Source organism: Mesoplodon bidens (genome assembly GCF_964165515.1).
Source record: "Mesoplodon bidens genome assembly, chromosome: 16".
NCBI lineage: Eukaryota > Metazoa > Chordata > Mammalia > Artiodactyla > Ziphiidae > Mesoplodon > Mesoplodon bidens.
This window is the reverse complement of record NC_138173.1, coordinates 29,557,741-29,572,168: the sequence shown is the minus strand read 5'-3', so window position 1 is coordinate 29,572,168 and position 14,428 is coordinate 29,557,741.

Genomic DNA, 14,428 nt, shown 5'->3' with positions numbered 1-14,428 from the left:
AGCTTTAGCAACTCTGGTGAAAACTCAGTGTCTATTTTTGGACTCTTTAATCCATCCCATTTAACTATAAGCCTATCTTTATTACACTGTATTGATTACTATAACTTTAGAAAGTGTTGAAACCAGGAAGTGTAAATCTTCCAAATCTGTTATTTTTCAAAATGATTTTGACTCTACCAGGTTCTTTGCATTTCCACATGAATTTTAGAATTAGCTATTTAATTTTTATTTTTGAAAAAATACCTCCAGGATTTTGGGATTGCTAATACGTAGATCAATTTAGGAAGAACTGACACATTAACAGTACTGGGTCTTCTCATCCATGAATATGGTATAGATCTCAGTTTATTCAGGTCTCCTCTAAATTCTCTTAGCAATGTTTTGTATTTTTGATAGTACTGGTATTGCATATACTTATCCTGAAGTATTTTATGCTTTTGATGCTATTGTAAATGGATTCTTAATTTCATTTTCTAATGGTTCATTGATAGTATATTTAAATACACTTGATTTTTTTTAATATTGGCAGAGTGTGTTGAGAACTTGTTAATGAATTTACTAGTTCTAGTAGTGTTTTATAGATTTCTTGGGAGTTTTCATGTTCACTATCATACCTCTGCAAATAAAGAGAGTTTTACTTTTTCCTTTCCATTCTGTATGCTTTTATTTACCTTTCCCATTTTATTCCACTGACTAGAACACACAGTATAATGCTGAACAGAAGTAGTAAGAAAGAGCATCCTTGCCTTGTTCCTGATTTTAAGGGAAAGCATTCAGTGTTGTACCATTAAATATGATGTGATCTCTAGATTTTTTGCATATGTCCTTTGCCAGGTTGAGGAAGTTCCCTTCCTTTCCTAATTTGTTGAGAGTTTTTATTATGAATGAGTGTTAAATTTTACCAAATGCTTTCAGGGGGCATCTATTGAGATGATCTTATGTTTTTGTTTTTGTTTTTGTTTTCCTTTTTAGATTGTTGAGATGATGGATTAAGTTGATTGATTTTCAAATATTAAACCAACCTTACATTTCTGAGATAAACCAAACTTGTTCTTGCTGTATTATACTTTTTATAGGTTGCTGGCTTCTACTAGCTAAACTTTAAAAATATTAAGAAATCCAAGTTCATTGGGAATACTGGTCTGTAGTTTTCTTGTAATATCTTTTTCTAGGTTTGTTATCAAGGTAAGTCTGGCCCAATAAAATGAGTTTGGAAGCTCCTTATCTACTTTCTGAGGAAGTTGTATAAGATTTTTATTATCTATTTCCTAAAGGTTTGAAAGGTTTTTTTCAATTTTTAGCTTATTTTTTATTGAAGTATGGTTGATTTACATGAACGCTTTCATCAATGAAGCTATCCAGGCCAGAAGTCTCCTTTTTGAGAAAAGTTAAATTATGAATTTAATTTTGTTTGTAGATAAAAGACAATTTAATTTTCTATTTCTTCTTGTGCCAGTTTTGGAAATTTGTGTCTGTCAAGGTTTTTTTTCCATTTCATTTAAGTTGTCAGATTTATTCACCTTAAGTTATTTATAATATTTATTTTTCTTTAACATTTGTTTAATATTTGATGTCTCGTTGTTTATTCCTCATGTTAGTACTTTATGTTTTCTCTCTTTTTCACTTGATAAGCTTAGTTAAAGGTATTTCATTTGATTGATCTCTTCAAAAAAGAAGCTTCAGTCTCATTAATTCTATTGCCTGTTCCCCTTTTATTTATTTCAGTTTTATCTGCATTATTGCCACATCTGTACTTACTTGGGACTTATTTGCTCTTCTTTTTCTAGCTCATTAAGGTGAAAGCTTACATTATTCACTTGGGATCTCATTGCTTTTCTACCATAAGCACTTAGAGCACAGATTTCTTTCTGATCACTGCTTTAGATGTACTTCCAAAATTTAGATATATTTTATCTCAATTTTCATTTAGTTCTAAATATTTTCTGATAGTCCTTGTGATTTCTTCTTTTACCCATGAGTTATTAGGAAATCTGTTGTACATTTTTCAAATATTTGGGAATTTCCCAGATATCTTTTTGTTATTATGGTCAGAGTATATACTCTAGCATTTCTATCTTTTCAAATTATTGATACTTGTTTTATCCCCCAGTATTCTTGGTGAATTTTTCATTTGCACATGAATAGCGTGTATTCTCTTGTTGGGGAGAGTGAAGATTATTCTATAAATGGCTATTAGGTCAAGTTGGATGATAGTATTGTTCAAGCTTTCTGTAGTTTTACTGAGTTTTGTCTACTTGTTCTATCAATTACTGAGAGGAATAAAGAAATCTCTATAAATCTAGATGTACTTTTTTATCCTTTTAATTCTTTCAGCTCTCAATTCATGTATTTTGTAGATCTATTATTAGGTGTTTACACATTAAGATTGTTATGTATTCTTTATCATTACATAATTTCCCTCTTAATCTCTGTTAGGGTTACTTGTTCTGAAATTTAATTTTTCTGATATTAATATATCCACTCCAAATTTCTTATGATGACTCCTATGCAGGATTCTGGGTCTCATTCTTCATGTTGCTTTCTCCTCTCCAGTTCTTTTCTCTACAAAGTTCAGTGATCTTCCCAAACTATGTTTTCTGTCACATCAACTCAGGGGGTTAATTTCACCTTAGTATCCATTCAGTCTTCCTCTACTACTGCCCCAGCAGCAGTAGAATTCCCAAGCATATGTTATTCTGTCTAAAATAATGCTCTGGGGCCCCAGAAGTTCTATCTATGTTAGTCTGTGGTCCTCCATATCCAGTAGAATGATCTCAGAAGGTGGTACTTGGTACTCAAAACGACTCTGCCATGAAAACTCCAATACCTTCACTTTTGGTGGTATTATTTCCACACTCTTTAATCTTTTCATAATCTGGAAAGTGGATGTTAGATCAGTCTCACACAAGCATATGTTTCCATGTATCATGTATACAAACACATGTATACACACACACACATACTCATACTCATCACACATTATCAGTAGCTGTTTTATTATCACAGTAAAACATAGTAATAATGACTAAAATTTTTTTGAGACTTTATTATGAACCAGGAACTGTGACAAATACTTTTATTTTCCTCTTATGAAATATGAAGCTTAGAGAATTGGGGTAATTTGTACAAGGTCATACATTAAGTAACAGGTGAAGCCAAGTTTGAGTACAGCAAGCTTGGCTCTAGAGGAGGAATTGGTAAACAATGGCTTGCAGACTGCCACAGGTTTTGTAAGTTTTATCCCAAGAGAGCCAAGCACATTCATTTCTGTAGTGTCTGTGGCTTCTTTTGAGCTACAGTGGTAGAGTTGAGTAGTTGCAACAGAGACTGAATGGCAGCCAAAAATATTTACTATGTGTCCCTCTACAGAATAAGTTTGCTGACCCTTACTCTAAATCATTAATTAATTACTCTCTAATTTTCAAGGCCATCTCCACTGTTACATTAAGGTAGTTTTTCATGTCATTTTGCTGACCATGGAAATTCTCTTCATTCATATGCTCTGCTTTCAAAGTATACTTTTCAGCATACCAAAAATAGCCCATCATTAAGAGCTATACCACTCACTTTAAAAATGTCTGTCTCTATCCTCCAGAATGGAAAGTTTTTGAAAGCAGGTGTTTTGTCTACTGTGTTCACTGCTGTATCACCAGTGCCTAAGACAGAGCCTGACATTCTGTAGGTGTTAAGCTGTATAACTTTTAATGGATGATCCTTTGACCATACAAATTACTATTTGATTAAACTCAGATAGACTCCATCCTTCCCTAGCTGAACCAATAAGGAAAGGTGGCTTCTTTCTTTCATATATGCTTCCGTTCCCATTGATTTATAAGGCTACTTTTCCTTTTTTTTTTTTGAAATCATGTGCTAAATTACTACATGTACTAGTTAAATCGGTTGTCAGTTGAGGCTGGTCCACCGTTTGATATTTAAAGAAAACCGGTTCTAACCACTGAGCCAACATGCTATGAGAAGTCCAATCTCCTTCCCTCCCTCCTACAACTTCTCTGAGTTTTTAAGATAATATATTCAACGGCCTCTTCAACTGTGTGAATCAGCTTCAAATTAACTTTTGCTTTCACACATATCTCATCCCACATGGCTGCTGTCTTCTCTGTCCCACACTATACATGAATCTCAAGACTCTTTTTCTTGGACTCTTTCTCAACACCCTACCCCCTCAAAAAAAACTCACACACATAAGTTGTTCTTTGTATGTAGCATTCTTCACTCACAGTTAGAGGGAGACAAAGGGGATTTGCATGCAACAATGCAAACAACTTAAAGTCTTTAGAAATTCCCTGCTTTCAAGAAGCCTTCAGCCAACATACAGCCAGGAATTTCTCACTGACCACCTGTCTCTACAAGCATGGTGATTCTTCCTCTCTTCACTGTCTCTTCATACAATTTTTAAAATATTTTTTGGGCACAGTGGTTTGTCTCTTTGTTACCTTATCTTCTTCCAACCTAAGCCCCCAGGGTCTCACCTTTTACCTTTATGCAATATATTAAGATATCTTTCTCAATGAAATGATTTCTTCCCCAAGAGAAATCTGGCACCAAAAGTTAAAAAATTTTTTTTTCATCCCATTAAACAAGAATTTATTTCTGGGCCATCTATTCTATCCATTTCATCCATCTTTCTGTTTTTTGCATCTATTAGTATTACATTTTTAATTACTATCACTATAGTATATGGCTTAATGCCCATAAAGAAGGTTGATATACCAAATGTTTAACAACTGCTAAAGCACAAACGTGAATCAATCAGAGCAAAGGAACTGACCAGTCATAACAGGGGGCTGAACACAACCCATAGGGTTGTGTAAGGGTGTGTGTACAGGCTGCCTTTAGGGAAGTATCCCTCATTACTTCTCTCCTTTTTCAAAATTTTCTTGGTTATTCTCACATGACTGTTGTTATCAATTTTATTAGTCATTTTGTCTAATTAAAAAAAAATCATCAAGATTGTTATTGCAATTGCACTGTTCTTCCCAGATCAATCTATAGGTTCATTGCAATTCTAACCATAATCCTACTGAGTTGATTCTCTTTGCTTTGTCATCTTATCACCTCTTTCCTACTACTTCCTGAAAAAAGCAACTAATGTGTGTGTTTGAGGTCCAGGATGCTGAATGTAAAAATAGTGACAGTGTTCAAAGGTCAGTGTACAAATGTGGCTTCCTTTGAACAGGCCTAGATATCATTACTGTTCTATTCTCTCTATCTTCTTTTCACCAATCCTCTCTTTTCATCAACACAACATAGTGGTGGGCCAGGTTGTTGTGAAAAGAACACACTTGGGGATTAGTGGCAAGGGGAAGGTCCCTAATAATGAAGTGTTACTTTGTTACTTTGCTCTGCTCTGTCCTCTCTTCCTGTATGTATATTACTCAAGGACTCTTCAGGAGGGAGACAGGTCTGGATCACAGCTCCACTCAGATCTTCCTGGGTACCTGTGACTCCACTTTAATTTCACTATCACTTCTGTTTTGTCATTAAAGAATATAGTATTCTTGGGATTTGTTTACATCTATCTGTATTTCCCCAGCAAAATGTTATAGTTTTCTTTATAGAGATCCACCAGATTAAGAACTTTACTAGAAAAATATATAAAATAATATTAAATCTATACTAGTACATCAATTGCCTTTTTCAACATATCTTTCAAGATGACCTATCATTTTTCCCTTTTGACCATTGATAGGATGTATTATTATGATATTGTGATTTATAATAAGAAATCTATATTTGGTCTTCATTTGTTTCTGGCACAGAGCTCCTAAAACCCTTGGAATTTCCTAAGTAATAAGATGAGAAAGGGGGAATTCCCTGGAGGTCCAGCGGTTAGAACTCCATGCTTCAACTGCCGGTGGCACAGGTTCGATCTCTGGTGAGGGAACTAAGATCCTGCATCCTGCATGCCACATGGCGTGACAAAAAAGAGGGAAAAAAAGCAATAAGGCAAGAAAAGTTTCTTGATATTCATAAGAAACCCCTTTCAACTACACTTAAGTTTATGTTAATGGGGTGACTTTTGGATAGCACCCAAGGATGGGGCCTGGTTCCCAGGAGAACCAACCATGTGATTAGAGAATTAGAACCCCCTTGACCTCCAAGGAGAGGAGAGGGGCTGGAGGTTGAATCAATTGCCAATGGCCAATGATTTAATCAATCATGACTAGGTGATGAAGCTTCAGTAAAAAAAACAAAAAGGATGGGATCAGAGAACTTCTGGATGAGCATGTGGAGATGGGGGAGAGAGTGGCATGCTTGGGAAGAGCATGGAAACTCTGTACCTTTATCCAAGCCTTGCCCTGTGTATCCCATCTTGCTATTCCTGAGTTACATCCTTTTTTAATAAACCAGTAATCTAATAAGTAAAGTGTTTCTCTGAATTCTGTGAGCCACTCTAGCAAATTACTTGAACCTATGAAGGGGGTCATGGGAACTTCCAATCTATAGTCACAGCACAGGTTACAACCTGAACTTGGGATTGGCATCTGAAGTGAGGTATGGGACAGTCTTGTAAGGCTGAGCCCTTGACCTATGGATTCTGATGCTATCTCCAGGTAGACTGTGTCAGAATTGAGTTAAATTGTAGGACACTTGTCAGTGTCTGCTGAAAACGGGAGAATTGCTTGGTGTTAAAAAAAGCACACCTTGGAATTGTATAAATAGGTTTTCTCATAGTGAATTGTCCTTGCATTCTTGTATTAGCCTTTTCTTGTTTGTAGTGGTTTTTATATTAAATGGTCTATGGAAAGCATTTGACAACTAAGTTACCCCCTTCTGAGAGGTCTCAGAGTGCTTGTAATACTTCTACCCCCAACTGAGGGATTCTTTTTTTGCCCAATAATACCAACACTTGACAACAGCTGAGCAGAGCAGTGATGGCTTCTTAACCCAAAGACACTCATTTTTAAATTAGACTGTAGCAGAAGACATGCCTTGGAATGTGGTCTGCCAACAGTTTCCTGGAAGATGATTGATACAGGTAACAGAATGGCATGGAAACAAAGAAGCTTCACAGAAAGAAGCAGTAATCAGAAGCCATGAAGTAAAAGTAAAAACAGTTAGATGGAAGTGGCTGTGAAATAAAAACTTCTAGTGTCTAGAAGGAATGAAACAGTCATTGTAGAAACAAAGATGTTTAGCCATGAATATGGAAGAGAACTGGAGTAAAAAGCAACAGGTACTTGGGGCTGAGGGATCATAGGATGACTGGGACCCCCAGCTGCATTACTAAAGTTGCAGAGACACTGAGCACCTATGCATCCTGAGTGGCATTCCAGTTTCTCAGGAAACCTGATCACGTGACTGTTAGCAGACTGTTTTTACATATATCCCTTTGTATCAACTGACATTACCTACATGTGGCTTTTTGCTGTCTGAAAAGACCCAACTAAAGCAATTATTTTCTTAAAATATTGCTAGATTCAATTTTCCAGGTTTTTTGTTTGTTTGTTTTGATTTTGGTTTTTCTGTTTGTTTTAGTATTCGTTCCAAAGATTTGCCTATACTTTTTCATGTGTTTGTGTGTATGCATCTGCATGCTTGTATGTGCACACTGTGTAGGTTAAATTTTTTTCTGTTACATCCTATTTCTTTCTCTATTGGACCCTCTGTATTACCTGTCTTAATCAGTTTTACTTTGCTGGATTTGGTAAACTTTCAGTTTACCATTGCTATTATTGCATAGCTTTCCTTTACGCTTATATTTGAGGAGTGTACCTCAGATGGAGAATATATATATATATATTTTTTTAAATCTGTAGCTTTGTGAAACTGAGTGCCAAATTCCAAATAAAAATGCAAAAATTTTTAAACACGGTAGTATATTTCTTAGAGAACTCTACTTTCTGAAGTATCCAGAATTCATTATGTGGAAATGTTAAGCATTCTCTTGAACAGGTTTTTAAAGTTTAGTGTCATGTAGGTTCAGGAATCCAGGTGTCCTTAGATTGCTTTTGTTAATGACTCCACCTAATGACCTCTATGAATCCACAATGTTTGTCCTGTAACTTTAAAGTTTTCTCCCACTCTGACTCTAGGCTTGAACATGTGACTAGCTTTGGGCAATAGGATGTTAGCCTACCTGACACAAGCAGAGACTTGAAAAGTGCAAATGATTTTTTATTACCCTTTTGCGTGATTGGGCTTGCTCACTATTCCCCCCTGCCATGCTTTGAAAACATGCCAGGGCCAGCCTGCAGGAAGAATGTGAGAGGCATGTGGAAGAGAGCCAAGTTGTTCCAGACGTCCCAGCTAGGGCCATCCTAGAGCAGCCCACTGCCAGCCGGCCCCCAGATATGTGAGGAAATCCAGCTGAGATCAGCAGAACATCTCAGCTAAACTCATTCAAAATCATCAACTTGTGGTGAACACAATAAATGCTTGTTATTTTAAGCATTTAACTGAGTTTGGGATGGTTTGTTATGAGGCACTATTATGGCAATAGATAATACCGAAGTGCCAAAATAGCAATCAATCAATGAGGGGAACTCCCTGTGTACTTGAGGTGCCAAAGATAGTAGATATTTTCATATGTCCATATCTCTCTTTGTCTTCTTCTGTCTCTGAAAAAGCCCATTTACTACCCCAGGAAGAGTTATGGTACCAGAGAATGTTCCCCTCTAGTACTATGGCTGCATTTTAGACACTAGACTTGCCAAAAAAGAAGTCTGACTTTGCTCGTTATGCAGTCTTTTGGTATTTGAAGTGTTAAGAAGTTAAGGATTTTATGTGATCAGGATAGTAGAGATAATGACATTCTCTGCCTCAAATTCTCATGTGGATTTAAGTTGTGGGTGAGAAGAAAGAGAATGTAATCAAGTTTGTGAATGCTTTCAGTTATGACCTTTCCCGATGTCTCATAGCCTGTAGATGCCTTTTAAAGAAATCTGGAAATACAAGCTGTCAGGTGAAGTCTTTGCTCTTATATTAGGCAGATATAGGTTTATAAATAGAAGACACAGAGGCTTCAGTTCAAGTTAACAAACATTTATTTGATCACCTGTTATGTACGAGGCATTAAGAATACAAAATCAGTGAAAGTTAGCCTCTGTCCTAGAGGAACTTAGAGTTCAGAAAAGAGACAGACAAATAAATCACAATTTCAATATGGTAAACACAGTGATGGGACATTCACACAAAGCATGTGGTGGTCTAGGGGGTGTCAGATGTTGGATGGGGGGCTGTGTTTGTGTTTGAGAAATTTAAAGGGTGAGTAGATTTAGACAAGTAACACATGGACCTTGGTGGAAATGAATTCCAGCAAAGAGCAAGGGTATGAACAATGACCTGGAGGGTGGAACAACATGGATTATCCTGGAAGCCACAAAACTTCATGTGGGATCAGGAGTTATACTTGCCAAAATATAATTAAAGACCTGTTAGGTATTTGCTTATATTGTCAAATGTGCAATTATTTTTTGGTAATAAAGTTTTTGTTTTATATTACATGTTAGGAAAATAATTTTGAGGCTTTTAGTACCTTCTGTATTTCTGTAAATGCCATGTGGACAGAGACCAAGTTTATCTTATTCTCTCCTGCATCTCAGCACCCAGCACAGTGTCTGGCTCTTCATATGGATTCAATACATATATGTTGAGCAAGTGAATGAATTCTCAAATGTGTCAGTCTCTGCCAAAATCTAGTAGAAATTTATCTTTAAATTATTCTTTTAAATTTACTCATAACGACTTACTTTCTTGAATAATTTATCTTTCTCAAACTGTCTTCAATAAAGATAGCTTAATCTTCAGTTTTATAATTCTCCCCACATTTATTCTTTCAGTTTTTGAGATATAATTTACATACTTACAGCACTGTATAAGATTAGGGTGTACAACATAATCCTTATTTTTGGATTTTAAAATATATGCAACTTTTGCTGTTGTTTTCTCCTCATACGTCCATCTATCTTATCATTCAACATATTCCTATTGAATATTTGAATATGCCAGCATTGTGATACACACTAGAGGAAGAGTAGTAATAGTTCAGACCTGCTCTGGGCCCCAGTGGAGCATGTAGTCCAGTGAGGTAAACAGGCCAATACTGAACAAAGAATTTACAAGCACATTGAGTTTACAAACAAAAGTGAATAGCTTTATGTGAGTGTGTAACAGCTTCTTTAAGCCTCTATTCAATATGGATTATTACATGATGATTATATAACGTGTATTTTATCACATTTTACTTTGTGTTCTCTGCTTTCTGTTTTATTATACTACATTTATAGTTAATATGTAGCATGTGGAAAGCACACTATAAACATTATTTGATTGTATAAATGAAAGAATAAATGAATATTTCTTCACAGAATTTGCCTTTTATCATTTAATTATTATCTTGATACTGTTGCTCAAAAGCACATGTACTCTTTGTGGGAAGATGTACATATTTTTCTTTCGATGACACATTTGTTAATTGAGTGAAGGTAATTTATACTGTCTACAATTAATTTGTACTGTTCAGCATTCCATTACAGCCCTGATCTATAGCTTATTGACTTAGTTTCTGTGTAAAATGAGGTTATTGGCCAAATCTGGTTATCTGATTTTAGTCAACAAATATTTATTAAAAGTTCATGTAAGTTGGTATTTCCCTGGTGGTCCGGTGGTTAAGAATCTGCTTTCCAATGCAGGGGATGCAGGTTTGATCCCTGGTCGGGGAACTAAGGTCTCACATGCCATGGGGCAACTAAGCCCGCGCACTCTAGAGCCCGTGCGCCACAACTAGAGAGCCCTCACATCGCAACTACTGAGCCCATGCGCTCTGGAGCCCGCGCATCACAACTAGAGAGAAGCCTGCGTGCTGCAACGAAAGATCCCACATGCCGCAAAGATCTCGTGAGCCGCAACTAAGACCGAATGCAGCCAAATAAATAAATATATTTTTTAAAAGTTCATGTAAGTTATGTGGCAGATGTGGGGAATCCAAGAAACAGGTTTCCTTATAGAAATTGCAATCCAGAACAAAAATACAATAGCATGTGAGAAGTTAAAAGCAATTTAGCACAAGAAAACATATGTATTATATATCTTCTAGACAAAGTATTGTGCTAGGTAATATGAGGGAAAAAAAGAGAAGAGTAAGAAGTATTCCATGCCTTCAATTTGCTTATAATTTAGCTGAGGCAATAAGACAAATATACTTAAAATGAAAATAACACCAAACAATAAATGATGCATTCTGGTGCTGAAGATCCTACAAGTCTTAGGACTTCAATGGATGGAAATCTCTTAAAGGATTGGCATATTTTGTCTTTCAACCAAACATCAGAAGAGTTACTCCAAAGTAGGGTGTGTGTACTTCAAGGGAGCACAAGACAATCTAGTGGTAGCAATAGTAGTAGTTTGGGAAGAAAATATTATAACTTCTACTTATTTAAAAATAATTTTAGAAAAGAAAGTAGCCTTTACTAACATTTAATAAAAAGGATTGACAATGGACTATCAGTTTGTAGCCCATAGATGTATGGTATTAGTATTTGACATGGTATTACATGTAAATGAAAGTGGAAATTACATCCTCCAGGACAAAAGGATGCCTCCTTCCAATCCTTCACTGTGAGGCATTGCAAGTTATAGGGGCCGCCTTAAGTTTTAACCAAACTAAATTTCATGAAATGGACAAGTCGCTTAAAAAATTCCCTCAAAGAAATAGCAGATAAAATTAATAATGCAAGCACAATTGAACACAAAAGAAAATCTTAGCTGTGACACTTCTTTTTGTGAATAAGCTTTTTGGCAGCCAAATTATTAAACAAGATCTAATCAGATCTAACAAAAAGCCACCTCCCCCGAGATTCAAAGTTATGATGAAACCATTTGAAATGTGGATTTTTTGTTATTATTGTTAACAAAGATCCTTATCTGCATGTATTGTGCCTTGAGATTTGCTCGTGATTAACGAGACATTAAAAAAACCAAGCAACCAAAACATAAGGATAATCTTTCACAAGTTTTTCAGAAATTTTCAAAGACAAGAGTTACTCAATCTGGCATTTAATGAAGTTTCACTGAACATAATAACAAATGTTTAGAAGTTTATTTATTAGTAAAAGACACCTTGGAAAACTGTTTTTCTTCCAGCATGAGTAAGACTGAAAAAAGCAATGAAGCGATAAGCCACAAACTAATATGTAGTCCTTTGTCAGCAGAGTTGGAAGATACATAGAAACTTTTCTGAAGACTTTGAGAAACAGTCATTAGAACAAATTATGTGCATTAGAATTTATGCAGTGTTAGAACTGAGTGGATCTATCAGCATTTCTACCATGTCTCAAAATATATTTGCTAGATTGCATTTCAGAAAGAAAATTCATGATTGATCACAATTTTGTGCCTCTAAAGGAAGAGTATATTGAAGAAGATAAATTCTCAACAGTAAGAGAATCCTTGTTGATCTTCTTTAAAAAAGTGATTTATGGGAAGTATATGTTATACTGCTTTGAGGGAATTTAAAAAATTTAAACAGATTTTAATATAATGTTTCCATATGTGAAATCTTAACTGCATCATTGATAGGCAAGTTTTTCATCAGCGAAGTTGAAGTCAGGAGTACATCAACACTAATGTTTTTAATTTCAAAAGAACACAACTCTTTAAAATGACATCAAATATTTACATGACTTTGTAATAAGATAGGGAATAACAATGATAATATTTGCTACCAGAGAATTTCACTGTTTATTTCATTGAAAAATACTTAAAGGAGCCATTGAATTTAAAGACAAATTAAGCATTTCATTTACAAAAAGATTAGTGCTGAAAATGTGTTGACCTCTTCACTGATGACAGAGTGCAACTCAGCAGATATATAAGAACAAGCACACTTACACTTTACATATCATTAAAGTAAAGGGAACTTTTTTTACAGTGGATGAGTAAGTAAACAATTTTGGGAAAAATTGATATTATGGAGAATATTTGGAAAACAGATGTTTGGAAATATTTCCATTATTATGTGACATTATGGCTGAAAAAGGATACGTGTGTCACCTATAAGATTCTTTATAGTTGCAAACTTTAAAACTTTTCAAATAGAATTTTCTACATGATTTAATATCTTCCAAATGAAGAGTTTGAATCCTTTTGTTAATCTTTTTTTTTTAACTCAGTGACATCATCACTACATCAAGGTGACATCAAGGTGAACTGAATGCCTGTCTGAATTTCAACAAGTTTGGTGTAATTGGTGTCTGGGAATGAAACATGAATTTCATATTTTAATAACTAAGGATAATGATGCACTTAATCCGTTTATATCGGCATATTTTTGAAGTATCTTTTTCATCTATGATAGCTGTTAAAATTAAGCATTGAATCAATTGAACTTAGAACCCAAGCCCTCAAAATATTATATCACCAAATGTTATATGAAGATTAAAATAAAATGATTTCACCAAGCAAGAACAAAAATGTTTATGTTATTAATAAACACAATAAAATGTCATGTTGGTTTTAAAATATTTATTTCATTGCTATCTAACCTTTCCTTTCAATTATTATTTTTTGGCTTAGAGTTATGAGTATACACAAAAATTCAATACAATGATACATGTATGCAATTTATTTAAAAAATGTGTGTAAATTTTTCACAAATGTACTCTCCCTCATTTAATAGAGGTATAGGTTCAAATATTTTCTGCTGATCAAGATATGTTGTCAAAAAAGTTTGGAAGTCATTGAATTGGTAAAAGCGACAGAGGTGGCTTTCTTGAGATAGTTAATCTGATAAAGTAACATGATATAATAGGGAAGGAAAAAAAGAAGCAATATAAAAAATTTTTAATATTATTAAAACACAAAAAACTGGGAATAATTTAGGATAGAGACCAACAGCTCTACACTTTTCAAAACCCTCTTTATATGATACACTATTCATTTCAGTTCATCATTTGTTAGATACCTATTATGCTCTGTTTAGCCCTGGCAATGAAAAGATGAATGATGTGGTCTCCTGTCCAGAGCTGCTCAGTATCTAATGGGGAAAACAGAGCATGTGTGACCGTGTGAAGTAGTGGAATCGCGTGAACAGATAGATAATTTCCATAACATATTGTAAGCAGTATACGGAGGGGTTCTCTGAATAATATAAGGTGGTATCTAGTGACGTCTGATGGCATAGGGTTAGAGAAGGCTTCCTGGAGAAGGTGGAGCCTGAACTAAGCTTTCTTGAGACCATATTAAAGTATAATTGATTCATAAAAAGGAGTCTGAATAAATTACAAAGTATTCATTATAGTTTCATTTTGTTTAATGAGGCACAAAAATCTGTAAAGACAATTTCTAAAGATTTCTGTCCTCATAAAACATATAAAAAGTTTTGATTGCTAAAGGTATAAACCTCGATTATCTGGAACATTCCTCAGATTACCCTTATGCCAGATCAATGCCATACTTTCCTTTACTC